General features: G+C 47.9%; 1 protein-coding gene and 1 long non-coding RNA gene across 4 annotated transcripts in view; one reads left to right on the top strand and one right to left on the bottom strand.

Moving 5' to 3' along the window:
- The window catches only part of SATB2 (SATB homeobox 2), a 248,557-nt gene that overhangs the window by 29,093 nt on the left and 201,826 nt on the right, over positions 1-17,638 (top strand). The window contains exon 1 of one of the 3 annotated variants that reach the window (XM_020890435.2): positions 14,624-14,783. The exons of the other annotated variants lie outside the window; for them this stretch is intronic. The gene's annotated coding sequence lies outside the window, so the exon portion shown is untranslated. Of the gene's footprint in view, positions 1-14,623; positions 14,784-17,638 lie in introns of those variants that run through there. 3 annotated transcript variants of the gene reach the window in all.
- Positions 5,514-15,501, bottom strand: LOC139032167 (uncharacterized). Its single transcript, XR_011484683.1, has 3 exons — positions 15,156-15,501; positions 11,578-11,806; positions 5,514-6,620 (listed from the first exon to the last, which is right to left on the bottom strand). It is a non-coding gene; the product is annotated as an uncharacterized lncRNA (long non-coding RNA).

Here is a 17,638-nt window from a genome sequence, read left to right as displayed (position 1 = left end):
GCATGACAACCCACTCCAGTATTCTTGCCTGGAGAATCCCTCGGACAGAGAAGCCTGGAGGGTTATAGTCCATAGGGTTGCAAAGAGTCAGACATGACTGAAGTGACTTAGCATGCACACACATACCTTATTGGACAGCACTGCTCTAGTGGTAGGGAGAAAGATCCCACCCTAGAGGGCGCTGAAATCCAGGGCATAGGCAGAGGTGCCAGTGGAATGAGGCTGCAAAGGCAGAAATGTCACTGGGGGGAAAGGGTGGCCTCAAGGTAGGAGTGTAGGTCTGTTTGGCAGCCTGGCTAAGCACACAGGGACTCCCATCATCCTTTCCTATCTCAGTGTCTTTAAGTCAGTTGGCTGCTTTCCCTTAGGCTGACTCCTGTGGCAGAGGAAGAGAATAGGGAAGAGGGGCAGAACCTTATGGTTCTAAGATTTGGCTTAGGATTAGTTTCTGGGGTGATCTTTGCATTTTCTGATCCCAGGTTCGACATTGTAGGTTACTGACATGCTAGTAACGAGCTCAATATCCCAGTCAAGCTTGGGAAGGCCAATAATTCTACTGATTTGGCTGATTTAAAATTTCCTGATAATACATTTTAACTGCAAGAACTCATTTTAGTGTTTTCCTAATCTGACTTTGTGGATCAGTGCATAGACATTGATATCAAAGCAGCAATAACTGGATTTTTCATAGTGGTTTACAGTTTTCAATGTCCTTTTCAGCAAATTATCACTTTTTATTGTCACAACATCTTGTGAGGCAGGCGAGGCATGTATAGATTTTTATCCATATGCTATAGCTAAGAAACCAAAAAAAAAAAAAAAAAAAAAACCCACAAAAAAAGGTTGCCTTGACCAGCTTTTGAAAGCTGTTAAGTGACAGAATTAGGAGTATATCATGGATGATCTCACCGGAAACCTTGGGTTCTGATCTTTAGTGGCTTCTCCTGGTGTGTAGAAGATCACTGAGTGGGCCAGGGCATAAGCGATCGGCAGCTTCCTGAATTCAAGCAGTTCTGCCCCCTTAAAGATCAGGGAAGTAATTTACAGGGTCTGCACAACAAGATTTGGAAAAATGCCATTTGGGGAGCCAGAGAAGGAGCCTAATTGGAGCACCGCCTTCCACTCAGCAGGAATGCCTTTGAAGTCAGTGCCTCCGTTTAATTCCCTCAGGCGACCTCCCTCGCAGCTCTCGGAAAGGCCCAGCTGGCCCCTCAATGGAGAGAGCTTCTGAGCTGCAGGCAAAGCCCAGCAGAGGGTGCTGAGAGCTTACCACTTCAGGGTGAGATGGGGGGTGGGGGTGGACGACCATCTGCTTTGCCAGGGTGGACTCTGGAAGAGGAGGAAGCTTCAGGAAACAATGGTCGTGAGAGCTTCCTTTTCAGCAGAGTGATGAAGATGATGATGATTTGTGGTGACGATGATCACGATGATGATATAAGTGGTGGTCAGGTCTCACCTGGTGGGTGTGGTGTGATCTGGAAATATTTTGACTGCACCTTTGTGATATTTTTAGAGATCACCGTGATCACTGACATGCTCCATATTGGGAAAATAGTTTCAGCTATTTGTCTAGATACTCACAAATCATTGCACAATCTGGGCTCTGACAATTGTTTGTTCTGTAATTTGGGCAAGTTATATAACTTCTGATCTTATGTTCCTCATCTGAGATTAAAAGATGAGATTAAAAAAAACTACCTCAAAAGTATCAAATGAGATAATAGGTGTGAAATATTTACATAGTATATGTACATAGTATACTATATAGTATATATATAGTATTATGCTAATTGCAAACATTCAATAAAAGGTAACTGATATTATTCAGTTCAGTTTTCCTGACTTCCAGGGCAGAATTCCTCTGTATGAAGCAGTCTGCCACCATCCTCCTAAGTTTTTGGCATGCTTGTACAGTTTCCTACTTATAAGTTCTGCTATGATAGCTTCATGGAAGATTGTTTGAAAAATATTAAAGAAGTTGTTTGACTTAGTTCCCTTACATACAATACAGGGGAAAACTATCTCGGCATCTCGGCTTCAGTTCAGTGTAGTCGCTCAGTTATGTCCGACTCTTTGCGACCCCATGAACTGCAGCACATTTCGGTCAGCTGATAAAAGGGCTTCCCCCAGTGCCTCAGAAGTAAAGAACCCACCTGCCATGCAGGAGACACAGATTTGATCCCTGGGTCAGGAAGATCCCCTGGAGAAGGGAATAGCAATCCACTCCAGTATTCTTGCCTGAAAAATCCCATGGACAGAGGAGCCTGGCGGGGTACAGTCCATGTGGTCCGAAGAGTCGGACACGACTGGAACGACTCAGCATAGCTGATAAAACAAAAACAGGCCTCCACAGAGTGTCTTAAGCAGAACAGCAGTTCGTTTCTCTTTTATGTAACAGTTCAGAGATAGGCAATATAAGACTGATAGTGCAGTCTGCCATCTTCAGCATTTGAATCTCACCTTTAGCTTCAAAGTGACTGCTCCAGGTTTTCAAAATTAAGACCACGAGTAGCGCCCATTTCTCTTATTTAATATTTTTAATTATAGTTGATTTATAATATTTTTTAGCTTCAGGTGCTCAGCACAGTGATTCGGTTTTTTTACAGTTCATGTATCACTAAAAATTATTACAAGGGGAGCCTGGTGGGCTGCCGTCTATGGGGTCGCACAGAGTTGGACACGACTGAAGTGATTTAGCAGCAGCAGCGGCTGTAATTCCTGTGCCGTGCAGTATATCTTTATTGTTTATCTATTTTATACATATTAGTTTGTAACTGCTAATTCCCTACTCCTTTCTTGCTCCTCCTCCATGCCATCTCCACACTGGTAACCACTGGTTTCTTTCCTTCCCTCACTTAAATGCTCCAAATTTAGTCGTATGGTCTCACCTAGTGGCAAAGGAATCTGGGAAATTTAGGCTTCAGCCAGGTGACAGAAAAACAAAAGAGCAGTATTAGATGAAAATCTGAAAAATTTCACAAGGTCCTTATTGTTATAGCCTCAGAAATTGCTGTTAATACAAATGCTGATATTTCTGTAGATCTACCTGCCCCACTTTTCATAGAAGAACCTAGAAAATTCTCTTCTTTAGATTCTGTACGTGTGACTCAAAAGTTACTTAGGGGCAACATTGCTGGTGGTTCTAGAAAGAGTGATAGAGGATACTAATGCAAAACAGAGCTGGAAAAGGAGTGGGAAAGTCTTGAAGCAAGTGGTGCTCCTTTCGGAGCAGCAGAGAACGAACAAGGAAGTACTGCGCTGCATCAAGAAATACAGATGCTGCTTGGACCATTTAGGGATTTCATTCCCTTCGAGGAGCGGGATATCTATCAGTACGTGGTTGACCCAGAGATCATCTATATCTGCTCAGTCTGGAGAAGGCTTCTGGAGGCCAGTCCAAGAGCCTGAATCCATGGAAATTTTTCTGAAGTGCTGGAAAATAGTTTCCAGTATATTTCACAAGCAGATAATAGTCTCTAGAATTTTAGTATTCTCTTGATTTACTTTGGGACTTCCCTGGTGGCTTAGATGGTAAAGAAACTGCCTGCAAGGCAGGAGACCTCAGGTTCGATCCCTGAGTGGGGAAGATCCCCCGGAGAAGGAAATGGCAACCCACTCCAGTATTCTTGCCTGGAGAATCCCATGGATGGAGGAGTTTGGTAGGCTACAGTCCATGGGGTCACAAAGAGTTGGACATGACTGAACCACTAACACACACTCTTGTTGGGCTTCGGTAAAGAATCAGCCTGCAGAGCAGGAGATGTGGGTTAGATCCCTGGGTCGGAAAGATCCCCTGGAGAAGGACATGGCAACCCACTCCAGTATTCTTGCCTATAGACACCCATCTAACCAGCATCAGACCAGTTTGTGAGATGCTCTAGAAGAAAATGATTGGGATGGGAAAATCAGGTGACATTCCAGAGGCAATGCCCTGCAGCTGAGACTCGGATAGGCTCGGGGAACTTGCTCTGCCATCTGGGTTATCAGAAGAATGCCTGCTGATGACCTCTTCTGGAAGGTCTCTCAGATTCAGACTTTCCTTCCCATTCCCACTGCTGCTGCTCTCGGCTTGGCCCTTGCAATTTTGTGACCAGCCTTGTTATCCTGTTTAACTTGTCTCTTTGCTACTTGCTGCTTGTTCCTCAAAGCCATCCTGCATATTGTTGCCATGATAGTTCTCCAAAATCCTTTTCACGATGAGCCTTCTTTACCTTAGAATTTACCTAGTGGAGTTATTAGTGTTCTTTTATATTTCCCTCTCTCTTCTTTTTATTTTTAGAGCTGGAGTGTTTCTTATAGGTACTTTTAAAAGCCTTTACAATAAACTTGTATGGTTACTATAACAATGAAAAGACAATGTGTTTTAAATGCTTAAAAAGTTGGGAGGGGGCAGCTGGGAGCCATTGTGACTCTCATTTCTTCTTCATTAAGTCTGTATCCTTTGGGGTACTATTTGAGGCCTCCATAGATAGTCCTACCCTGGTGACCAAACATACTTTCTCTCGATTCTTCAAATCTAGGCTGCTACACTTTCCTTGTGGCACAAGGCTTCTGTTCTTGTCATACCTGTCTTCTCAGCCCACTCAAGTTTTAGCCATCTTTCCAGACCTAGTTTAAATTTCCCCTTCCTGGGCTATTTTAATTCTAAAACATGTATCACTTCTCTGACATTTTATTTATGTCATTATCATGTTCCATAGAAAACTGATGATACAGTTGATGCCAACACTTATACCTGCATGAATCTTGTCTCCTAGGTGAATTGCAAGTTCTTTGAGTACAAGGGTGAACTCTTGTAAATTCTTTCCTTTCCTCTCACCCTCTGGCATAATTCTAAATACATAATAGGTAATCCATTGATAATTATATTTTGAGAACTTTATTCACCTTAGCTAAGTGGTTTAACATGTGTCAGACCACTTCCCACAAAATATTTGAAGGAGGATTTCATAGGGATGGTAATCAGGAATACAAAGAAGTAAAAAGCTAGTGGGGGGATTTGGGGTATCAGTAACAGCCGACGGTGTGGCCTTGGAAGACATGACCTTTGCCCTGACTTGCCAGCCACTCACGCTCCACGTGACTCCTGTTGGCTCTGCTGACCACTGCCCCGATGAGATCCGTCGCAAGTTGGGAACTCCACTGTCTACACTCAGTTCCTGACCCTGCAGGTGGTGGGCTGTGGTGGACACCTCCATTCATTTGTCCCAATTCCAGCAGCATCTGAGGTACCCCCTTTCTCTCCAAGAGGTAGGCTCTAAATGCTGTCAGTGAGCATAAGCCCTCTAGGCCTGGATTTCCAAGCAGGCTCTGCCGTGCCGTGTTTAGTTGCTCAGTTCAGCTCAGTCGCTCAGTCGTGTCCGACTCTGCAGCACGCCAGGCCTCCCTGTCCATCACCAACTCCCGGAGTTTACCCAAACTCATGTCCATCGAGTTGGTGATGCCATCCAGCCATCTCATCCTCTGTCGTCCCCTCCTCCTCCTGCCCCCAGTCCCTCCCAGCATCAGGGTCTTTTCCAATGAGTCAACTCTTTGCATGAGGTGGCCAAAGTACTGGAGTTTCAGCTTCAGCATCAGTCCCTCCAGTGAACACCCAGGACTGATCTCCTTTAGGATGCTCAGTCATGTCCAAATAGGCTACTCTTCTGCAATTGCCCCTCAAAAACAGGAACTTTTTTCAGTGTCCATGTGGCTATAAAACCTGTTTGTGTACCTGTGTGTTTTGCCCATCACTTCATGGTCAAACACGGTGTGCTTCTATTAACACTTGGTCTTAGACTCTCAGTTCGATGCACAGAATGTATTTTTAAACATGCCTGGGGCATTTCCTGGCTTGAACACACCGTTTCCAATGATTGGTAAATGATGCCCTTAAAAAAAAAAAAGTCACCTGCATAAAATCTCACCTGTGACTTTTCACTGTTAGGCTGATGACGACAGAACCAGACAGAAAGTCTAAGCAGTGCAGATCTCTTCATTAAACACCACTCTTGGCAGTGTGTGTGCATGCTAAGTCATTTCAGTCATGTTCAACTCTTTGCAATGTTATGGACTGTAGCTCTCCAGGCTCCTCTGTCCATGGCATTTTCTAGGCAAGTATACTGGAGTGGATTGCCATGCTTTCCTCCAAGGGATCTTCCTGACCCAGGAATCGAACCCATGACACTTTTGCCCCCTGCATTGGGAAGTGGGTTCTTTACCACCAGTGCCACCTGGGAAGCTCCGTTAGCAGTGTGACCTTGTGCCAATTATGTCACTTCTCTGAATTCATTTTTGAAAATGAAAAGTGAATGATAACAGTACCTATTCACAGTATTATTTTAAGGATTAAATAAGATAATGCATGTAAAGTGCCTATTAACATTCATAGCTCAGGAAAAAAAAAAAAACATTCATAGCTCTTATTTTTGAGGTTGTTTCATTGATTCCTTGATATAGAGATAGCTGAGCATGGAATGTAGAAACCAGTGGCTTCTCAGTATATTTTTTGAATTGAAGTGGTTCTGAGTCCTGTGTTTCAAAGACCCCAATGTCAGCAGAGGCATGAAACTTTCAGCCAATCCAGTTTGGTGGCTATTATCCAAATCCATTCCCTTTTGCTTCTCCTCTTTTCTGCAGGACTGAAAATACAAACAATATGGAAGCAATAAAAACAAATGGCTGTTATGCAGAAGGGGAGGGAAAGACTGGAGAGTCACTACTTCAGGCTCCATAGTTGGGCTTTAGTTTATGATAACCCACCCCACCCCAAGCAGCCTCAGGGTTTTCATCTCGGAATAAGGGTTCCCAGTGCGTTAGTGGTGTCTTCCCTTAAGCTGCAGTAGAGAATTGATTGGTAAAAAGCAATCAATTTGTGTTTGGTTTGTGGGAGTGAACACCGTCTGGAAGGTCATTGAAATTTTATTGTATGAATGTTTCAAACTGATGTAAATATCTAAGCAGAGCTCACAAAGGACCAAGCGTTGAATCACAGAGAGAACCATACAGAACAGCGCCTTGGGTGTTTTCCTCCCAAAAGCCTCCTCTTGGGCCTCACGGCTCTGCCTTTGAACACCCACATCTGAAATCAAAGGCAGTGGTAGGCCAGGTGCCTAATCAACTTGCCACAGGCTGATCTGGCTTAGTGTGTGGACTCTGAGAAATCCTCAGGAAAGGAGACAAGAAGCTCCAGGACAGAGGGTGGATCTTCGACGGTAGGTCCTACACTCTGCTCTGCTTTTGCAAACGACTGGAGAGGCTGCTCCTCTGAGGCTTCAAGCAGGGCCCCAGAGGTCTTGCCCCTGGTGGTCCAGGTGAGCGAAGAGATCTCTGATCTGGCGGTGCTGCTCCTAAGTGTTCTGCTTTGCCACTGCCCCCTGCTGGGGCGCCGGTGGTCTCGGCGTGGCTAACAGAACACAAGTTAGGGAAAAACCTGACCACAGTGAGGACAGAATAGGAGTTTAGAAACTGGATGCAGAATACTGCCTAACCCAGCAAGGAACAACCATTTTCTTCCTGAAAATCAGATGACTGTAATAAGGAGGAAAATGGCAATATTTTATTTGCCTACAGCAAACACACAATACCAGTAGCCTGGGTTAATTTAATGTACAGGGCAAGAGAGATGCTTCTCAGAGTAAGCCTGAAAGTCTGCTCAGTTGAGTCTGACGCTTTGTGACCTGCAACGACTGTAGCCCATCAGGCTCCTCTGTCCATGAATTCTTCAGGCAAGGATACTGGAGTGGGTTGCCATTCCCTTCTCCAGGGGATCTTCTTGACCCAGGGGTGGAACCTGGGTCCTCAGCATTGCAGATGGATTCTTTACTATCTGAGCCATCAGGGAAAGCCCTCAGACTAAGCCTAGGGCTTAGTAGGATATGACACCCTGTGCCCTTGTAGCAAGAATCAAAGAATCTTACATTTCTTTTTCTATATCCTAAACCAATATAATGTCACATCTCTGGGGTCATATGATGAAAAGTTCTACTTGCCTGAACATAGTTCTCTAAACTGATCTCTCAGCAGATAGTGCTGCTAATCTCTGCCTAGCTTGCCTGGCTGAGGAGCCTCCAGTGTAGCTAGAGAAAGAATACAAAACAGAGGCTACATACAAGTCAGGCAAATCTCACTGGTGATGCAGTGATATAAAGGCCTTTGTGTTGTCTTTAAAAAAAAAAAGAATCTAAGAGAACAATGTGATCTAACTTTCAACTCCTTATTCATGCACCATCAATAATTTTTCAGTATGAATTAAAAGAGAAAGACTGGATTAGAAATTCCCACACCATAATAATAGAGTGAACATTTTCAAAGTTTTCGCTATGTTCCAAAAACTTTCAAGCAACTTAGATGGAGTATTCCCTTTAATTCTCTCAGTGTTATGAGATAGCCATTAGTATCATGTCCATTTGACAGATATGAAAAATGAGGCTCTGAGAGGTAGGTTAATCTCCCCAGGCTCACATTGCTAGTTAAGTGGGAATGGCGGGATTGATGTACATATAGGTTTAAAATTTTGAAATGTAATGCTTCATTTCCCCCAGTATTTACATTAATTTTAAGAATTTTTCATAGTCATTAAAGTTTCTATTAAGGAAGATGGAAACTATTGTTTAAATACATTGAATCTTTTTAAAGAGAGACTTGTTCCCGTACCAGCTCTGTGCTCACACTGGCTGAGGGAGGTCAGAGTTTGCCTTTCCTTTTCATCATACTCCCTATCCAACATCTCCTTCACCACCAGTCTTCTGGGTGAGGAGAGAGGGGCAGGCAGTATTCCAGATTCTTCTTCACAGGCATCTCCAATTTCTCTTGGAGGAAAGCATACCTAGAGTCCAGCCTCAAGGAAGCAGGAGGGGGCACCACCAGGGTAAAATGAATCAACTGTTCTGGAAGCACCCTCCTCTGCTGGGGGGTGAGAGAGAGACACTTTCTCCACCATAGCCTGACACCACTCCTGCAGACACAGCTGGAGAAAAGTGGGCTCACCTTAGTGAGCAGGGATTTCGCACACCACGCTGCTAAACCCAGAGGATTGCGCTAAATGAACAGAGAGCTCTGGAAGGCAAAAGGGGTTCAGTTCTTCTTGGAGTAGGGGAGGGAACAGGAAAAACAAGGTTGCTAGTATGCAGTTGTGTTTAGAATGCATTAGAGTAAATCTTCCCTGTTATTCAATGCAGCTCACCCATATGGAGAGCCAAGGGAGAGGAAGTCTGAGGTTTGTTTTTATTCATATATTTTCAGCTTTGCTGTAGATACTGTTGTGTGTGGTAATTCCTAGGCAGATGTTACAATGTAGAGTTTCTCCAGGCGATTTAGTTGGCAATTTTAACAGGACTCGGATTAAAAGTCTCTCTCCTCAAAAGCCGGTTCAGTGATTGAGGCTGAAAGGAGCCTGGCTTTGAAATCCTCTCCTACAAAACCAAAGACAATCAGAGCAGCCTTATTTTCTTTATTGCCATGAGTCTGCTGTGAACCATCACAGGTTTAGGCCACAGGAAGCTCTCAGACCCCCCAGGTAGGAAGTTACTCCAGCCCACGGACCATGGAGACCCCTTGTGAGATCCACAGCAAATGCCAGGCTCCAGGGATACGATGGAACTTACAGGGCCTCAGAGCAGGGCTAACTGAGTTGTGTGTTTGAAAGCAAACATGTCTCTTCTGTTTCCTTCTCAGCAAACCTCCTCTTTTTCTCTTGTTGCCATTGTTGTATGTAGCTACCTGAAAACTTGATGCTTTTTGGCTTTTAAAAGGCTGAAACTGGAAGGACAAATAAAATGACTTGGTGGGGGTGAAGCAGGTTGATGAGTTGAGTGGCCTCAATGTCATTCCATTATGAATTTCTGTAAACAGTGCTTCTGAATTGTCAATTTTATCAGCCAAACATAATTTTTGTATGTGTATGATAGAATAAGTATTGCACATCTCAGCCAACCAGTGCTTTTCCTTTTTCTCCCCAATTCTCAAAGGACTTTGAAGAAGGGAGATCAATAAATCAATTGGTACCTTGTCCAATACCCATCTCAATGACATCACAGCACCATTTGCTAAAGATCAGACATTAGCTATGGAAAGAGACCAAGACATTTTCATTTGATAATGTATCTCTTTGCCTTTGTGAATCAGATCCAAAAAAGGAATAGTGTTGTGTCCTTATAAATAATTATTTTTGTGTTGACTTTATAAAAAATTAATAGTGTAATTATAGAGAGAATGATGATAATCATTTATATCTCAGTTTATTATAAAAATAGTTAGAAATGTTTTCTAGGCTTTTCTGATAGTATTTCATTCAAGAAATGTCCCTACTGTAGCTAAATCAACTTTTTAGAAACTAGATTTTTATTTTTTTCAAATCTGATCTTAGAAATGTATATATTCTTTCCTCTTGATCCTAAAAAATGACACCAGAACTTAACATTTAAAAATCTATAAGCAAACACTTAAATGCATTAAATTAGGTCTGATTTTTGGAGAAAAACAATACAACTTGAAAGAATGCCTTTATAATACCAAGAATCCCACATTTTTGTCTGTTTTGTTCATTCAGATATATATTTGCACATATCCAATGTTCTTAAATTGAGATAAAACAATACAACTACTTTTGTTTAGTCTTTCTCCCAAATGCTTCAATCTATATGTGTAACTTCATTTTTAAAATTCAGCCTCTCTTTCAGCAATACTCCTTTCACACAGATGGTACAGATTTTGTTATTATTACGATATTATTAAAGGAGTATGCCTTACTAAGAGCCCTAAAATATGTGAGAACATAATAATTACAAAGATAATGACAACAGTAAAATTGATATTTATGCCCCATAATCAAAACTGTTCTGGAGTGAGGGCACTCAGGCTTCCCCTTGTGACTCCGATGGTAAAGAATCTGCCTGCACTTTAGGAGACTGGTTCCGTCCCTGGGTCAGGAGGATCCCCTGGAGAAGGAAATGGCAAACCCCTCTAGTACTCTTGACTGCAGAATCCCCTGGGCAGAGGAGCCTGGTGAGCTATATAGTCCATGGGGTCACAAAAGAGACTTACATGACTGAGCGGACTTTCACTTTCATGTGATACTTTGCCTTTATTCAGCTCAAGTTCCTCATCAGTAAACTACAACTGTTAGAATAGATGGTCTTCATGTTTCCTTCCAAGCGTGAAATTCTTGCTTTTGTGAGTCCCTGGAGTGGGAGTTACTTGGATGACAGCATTAGTAGAGTTTTTCTGAATTGTAGGTTTCTGGGGGAAGGATGGACTTTTGTGTAAGGAGAGCTTGCGGGCTTTTATCTGTGGGAGTATTGACCAGGAAGTCTCCGACCCCTCAGCACTCTGTACACCCCAGGCACCGTGGGGTGGTCTGTGGGTTCACAGTCCAGCTGTTTTCCTTCTGACCCTGGATTAGGGTGGCTCTCTAAACAGTGGTCATACTTTAAGATGAAAGCTTCTAAACCCACACTTAAGCATATGGAGTCAGAAAGAGTCTGTTGGGATACTACCACAGCAAAGCCAGTGGTCATCCTCTGAGTCCTAGCTCATGCTGGGCCCATCTAAAGCTCCTGGAAATAAAGGACTTAGAAACACAGAAGGGATTAATGTTACCTAGTCGCTAAGTCTTGTCGACTCTCTTGTGATCCCGAAGACTGTAGGACTGTAGTCCGCCAGGTTCCTCTGTCCATGGGATTTCCCAGTCAAGAATACTGGAGTGGGTTGCCATTTCCTTCTCCAGGGCATATTCCCGACCCAGGGATTCAACTGAAGTTTCTTGCACTGCAGTTGGCTTTTTACTGCTGAGGACATCGGGGAAGCCCAGCAGAAGAGATTAGATCACCTAAAAATTGTTAAATAAGTTTCAAAATTTGTGGAACTAAGAGTGGTCCTTAACCACTGGGGGTGGAGGGTGGAGGTGGAATGTATATAATGAATATATTTCTCACTGGATATGGGTAAAGGTGGTAATCTTGTCACCTACGAAGTTCCTTAACTGTATCTGGATCTAAAGAATATACTTCGCTCTCGCCTACGTTCTCTGCTGTGTAACAACGCGGGGATCAGCGCGCCTGGCCCTGTGGCCCCTTCTCTGCGGGCAGCGCACACCTGGAGGGCAGGTGAGGAGGCCGCACGCGATCCGCGTTCCCTTTGTCGCAGGCGGCTGGGCCAACCTGAGGCCTGGACCGGAGCAAGCCGAGCGCTTGCGGCGGCTCCCCCTACCGGGAATCCGGAGCAGCGCCGGTTGGCCTGGCGTAGGGTGGCACAGCCGCCTCCCTGAAGCCGGTTCCTTCGTGGCTTCGCGGGTGGGATCGGCGAGCGGCCGCCGGCGGGGTCGGCCAACGCAGGGCGGAAGCGTTCGGCCCGGGTAACGAGCATTTTCCTGCATAAGCAATTAGTGGGAATAAACATCTGAACCGTTGGCTCCGTAAACCGAGGGCCTGCCGCGCGCCTCTAACTGGTGTGGCCGCGGTGGGGCGGGGGTTGGGGTGGGGGTGAAGACAGGAGAGTGGAGGGAAAAGATGCGAGGCCAAGGAAGGAGGTGCGTGCGTGTGCGTGTGCAGGGAGGTGCCCCAACACGCGCTCCCCGAGTTCAGAGGCGCTTCTGAAGTGACTAACCAAGTCAGGGCCGCTCCCTGGAGAGGTAGCCGACCGTCTCCGTTACAGGGCTCCCTACGCTGCGGCCTGGGATCCGCGCGCGCTGCAGGGAGTCAGCACAACCCACGCAGGCTCCTGATGCCCTTGGAGACCAGACCCCAGGACCGAGGGCCTCCGCCGGGGCGCAGCCACCTTGCACTCATCGGCCCTTGATATCACCGGTAGTTAATTGGGGCCTCTGAATATCTCAAGTTCAGGTGAGCAGGGGAGTTCCCAAGCTCCAGCCCTCGCCTTCGCCCTCGGAACTTCTCTCCCGGGTCTTGGGTTCTAGCAGTGGCCCGAAGGCAAAGCCGTTTGGAGTGAAGGAAGAGGGGGCGAACTCACTTCAAACTGGGAGAAGGCTTGCACGTGCTCGGGGGCCCGGCTCGTTTAGGGGAGGGCGGTTCTGGAGCTCCGATTACGGTGCTTTCTGGGCGCGCAAATTTGAGCGATGCGCGCTCCGCTGGGCTAGCACAGCCATCAGTTCTGCCCAAGTTCGAGCTGCCTGGGTATCCATGTGCGAGATGGGTGAGTCGAGAACAAAATCTTGAAGACTGGTCACCTGGGAAGTCCAGTTTGCTAATGTGCATGTGCTAAGTCGCTTCAGTCGTGTCCGACTCTTTGTGACCCCATGGACGGCAGCCCGCCAGGAGTATCTGTCCATGGGATTCTCCAGGCAAGAACACTGGAGTGGGTTGCCATGTCCTTCTCCAAATTTGCTAAGCCTAGCCCAGTTTGGGGGAGGGGGCGTGCATTTTATGTCGGATAAGCCGCTGGAACATAGCAGCCATACACTTATCTTACAAATATAGGGACATAGTGGGGGAAATGATAGGAAATAAAAGCATGAAGGTACCACCCGCCACGGGGCATCTTGCCCGTCCCTCTTTCTCCAGGGCCGTCCTGGAGGCAGCGCGAGGCGCAGTGGATATCACCAGACCGCGCCCGGCATTGCTGAGGTCGCGACCTTCCTCCTTCCCGGCCCCCCCAAAGGCAAAAATCCACCAGCCAGGGGCCTCTGTACCCCCACCTAGGCATCGGAGGCCAAGGCGGGGCCTAATCTAAGAGCCCACCGCCCACCAAACTTCAAGGAGTCTGAGGAAAGGAGGCCCAAGCTCCGGGCGTTGCGGGCTGCTTCTTGGAAAGTCCCAGGCAGGGGGCTTCGACCCCTGAGTGGAGAAGTCGCCTTAAGTGCTTTATCCGCAGGGAGGTTTCCTGGGGCAAGGGTGCTGCAGATACTGTAATGCCCTTCGCCAGCCGCTCGCGCTTTCTTGCCCACCTGGGGCTGAGTCTGAGCCGGGAATGCTGACGGCTGAGCACACTTTCAGTTCTCCGCCCTGAAGACCTAGGCTGGGGGTGTTAGGAGGGTGTTGGCGGGGCGCAGGGTCCCCATTTCCCGCCTGCTTCTCTTTTCGCTCTTCCTTTTCAGAATAAGCCAGTGATTTGGCGGTTAGGCTGTTGCTGAGACTCATTTTCTAAACTCCCTTCCCCTCCTAGTTTTTCTTGAAGATGTTGCAATATCCACCACCTTCCCAAAACACACACACACACACACACACACACACACACACACACCCCAAACCTTTCTCTAACCTGCTCCTCCTACCACTTTCGCTGAAAATGTAATATGTGTGGAAGATGTCCAGTGTCTGTTGCCGAGCTGAAAACTAAGTGCTTAGGGAAGGGGCTTCCCTAAAGGTTAGGTGTTTCTTTCTGAAGTTGCTGATATATACCCTCACACAGAGGAGCTCGGCTTGTTTTCGAATAAAACTCGAGCCCCGAGGTGGATGGGGAGGGGTGACTGTGTGCACCTCTCCAGAGCACCGTCTGACCTCCCTAGTCCCTGGGCTGGAGGCCCCTAGGCTCAGCCAGGGGCCAGGATCAGGTTCCCAAGGTAGCAGATGAAACTGACAAGTAATCTCGCTCCTTTTTCCTCCCCCGCCTCCCCTCGCCCCACCACTTTTTTTTTTTTTTTTTTTGTAGACGGGCTGAGAAATAGGCAGGTAGTCCGAAGCTGCAATGTAAGAGTGGTGAGCGATCCCGGGGCTGGCACTGCCCTCCTGGATTTAGGAAACGCCTTGGGGAGGAGGAGGGTCAAAGGAGCATCCGGTTCTTTTGAACGAGGACTGCGCGCGCCGGGCAGAGCTCGGAGCAGAGGGCTCTCTGGATGGCTCCCTGAGCAGGTAAATCTGCGGCGGGATTGAGAGCAGGTGACTGACACTCTCGATGATGGCAGCCAGGCAGGGCAGCGCCCTTGCCGGTTATCAAGGTGATTAACCTCTGGGCCTTGCCCCTGGTGGGATCTCTGCACCCCCTTCAGCTTCCCCCTCACAGGGATTAGGGGGCGCTCCTTCCAAAGGAGAGCCCGAGGGTCGCGGCCTGGGCCCTCCTACACCTCCGAGCGGCCTCTCCTCTGAGCAGGGCTGGGAGAGAAGGGGGCGGCACGCAGACCCGTACCTTCTCGTCGCCCACGTCGCCGAGTAGGGTTCATCGGGCCGGTCCCCCGTGGTCCCCCCGGGTCACCTCCCCCCAGCAACCACTTGTCTGAAACTTACCAGATTCCAACCTTTAGGCAGGAAAAAAAGTGTTTCATATACAAACCGATCAGGGTATTTGCAGATAATTGCGAATGTCAAATACTCGGGCGTGATGACAAAGTGCAGAGATTGCCAGGGCCCGAGCTCCGCCTGAGGGGCGGGGGCTGCTGGCGGTGCTCCCGGGCCACCTCACTCCCGCTCAAAGGAGGGGAGGGGGCAGTCGGCCGCAGCTGCCCGCAGCCCATTTAACCGAGACGGCTGATCCTTCGACCTCTCCGCCGTGGAGCTGATTCGTGAATTCATTCGCTGCGTCGATACTCGAGCCCCGCGCGGAAAGGCAATGCTAGGCTGGGTACCGCACCAGCCCAGCTGCCCCCACGCCCACACGAACGCACACACACCCCAGGCAAGATGCACGCACGAGCCAGGCGACTGGGCCTCAGTTGGATGCGGAGGCCCAACGCCCTGCCAGATTGCGTTCCTGGAGCTGTTGCCAAACTGTCACCCCCTGCTGCCTGACACATGAGTGGGGTGGGGGAGCGAGTCACAGGCCACTTTGGGGCGAACTGCCGCACACTTCTAGTGCTGGGATGAGTTCTCCACAGAAATAAAGACACATTAAAAAATAATAAAAGAGCCCCTTTCCCCTCCCCCTATTCTACAACCCAGTCCTCCTACCCGTGTTGCAAGAGGCCGTGGGGTGGGGTGGGGTGGGGTTGCCCCCGGGAGCCAGAGCACACAGCCCCCAGAGCTGATCTGTCAAGAACATGGCTGGTCTCTGCGGCCTTCGGGACAGTTCCCCTGAGACCTTCTTCGGGCATGGTCAGATGTTTCAAGCGCCCTAAATGCTAAAATTAAGTGAACCTTTGTTAAATTCCAAAGTTACTGACAACCGAGAGGAGCCGTCATAGATGGTATGATGAAGTTAGTAGCAGGTCTGCCGCTTCCCCGGATCCGAACACGGATGGGGTGGAGTGGTGGGGATGTGGGCGCTGGCCCCAGGGCCTGGGGCGAGAGGAGCAGCAGAAGTAGGCGCCTCAGGGAGCTGGCCCTTGGGTTCTATGTCCTGGAACTGAGTGGGGGAGGGAAGAGACCCAGAGACAGTGCTGCAACAGGTCCCTTTCCTTTCTGAGGGTGGAAGGAGAGTCGGGGTACTTCCGAAGGCGGGGCAGAGAGGAGGGAAGGGTGGATGAGGGAGTGCAGCGGGGTCACAGATGGAGGAACTTCTAGGAGAGCAGGCTGGAATGTCTGTCCTGGGCATCCCTGTCCCCCGACCCTCACCCTCACCCTCCCCTTGCCCCTTCATTGAATGCCTGAAGTCAGCGTATCCTGGGAAGCCCTTGAAGTTTTACACATTTGTCTGAGGTTTCCAACGATGACAAATTAGAAAAACGCTTCAGCTGTAGCCCAGCACCTCAGTCAGAGTTGGGGGGAGGAGCCGTTACTAGAGGTAGAACTGGGGAAAAGGAGACACTGGCCTCCCCATCTTTCTCTGCCCCTAAAACTTCAGGGTTGGGATGAGGGAGGGCAGGTGACTAAGGGACTGGGAAAGCCAGCTCCTAGGAAGTTGGACACCTGACTCCTTTAGCCAACGGAGCACCAGGAATGCTCTGAGAGCTCAGCTTTTCATGCCCTTACCAGGAAGGCCTCAATCTTGCCGGAAGACCGGGCTGGAGGTCACCAGGGACAAACATGGTGGCAAGCTCTGCGGGGGACTCATCCAGGTCCAGTAAGGCCAGTGTAGACAGACAATAGAGTCTGTCCCCAGCCTGGGTGGCCAACAGGGGCCCTGTGAGTGTAAGATGTGATTCTATTTGACTTTCCAAATCAAAATGCATTGATTGGGGCCCAAAGAGTTCATGGCACATAACTATCTTAATTAAACCTGCTATAAACAGACAAATCACTTCTCCTCTTGCACATAGAACTCTGGGAGGTCACATGGGGTCTGGCAGAAGCCTCGCTTGGGGGATGCTCTTTTTTAAAAAGGAGTATGAATGAATCAAAGAGAAAAAGAAATAAAAGTGGAGTTTCCACAGCCTCAGAAAACAGCTTAACTGGAACCAAAACACAGGATGGCAGGGAGGTAATGTGGGTGGGGAGGAGAACCTAAGCCTAGGGACGGCTTGAGTTCACAGAGCAGCTCTGACTGAGACCCTCACCCCAAGGTGGGACTGGAGTAGAAGGGCAGGAAGGGAAGGGGAGGCCCCAGGCTTTGGGGGAGGGTTTGGGGGAGCAGCCCCACTGCTGAGACTCTAAGTTACCCTATTCAGCTCTGCATTTTCCTTCCTAATCCTTCCATCTTTTCCTGTCATTGCTTTTGAATTCTTGTGACTCGGAGGACTGTACCAAGAGGACGTGTTCTTCCATAATTTAGTACAGCCAGTTTGGGGGACAAGGGGCAGCTTGGGGGACATTTGGCCATTGGATCAGGAGCTTGGAGTTGGCAACCCTGGGGAGGATGAGTGGGAATTGAGACTAGCCCAGAGCAGATGGTAATA

The sequence above is a fragment of the Odocoileus virginianus genome, chromosome 30, assembly GCF_023699985.2.
Source record: "Odocoileus virginianus isolate 20LAN1187 ecotype Illinois chromosome 30, Ovbor_1.2, whole genome shotgun sequence".
In the NCBI taxonomy this organism is placed as follows: domain Eukaryota; kingdom Metazoa; phylum Chordata; class Mammalia; order Artiodactyla; family Cervidae; genus Odocoileus; species Odocoileus virginianus.
This window is presented reverse-complemented; position numbering and strand designations above follow the sequence as displayed.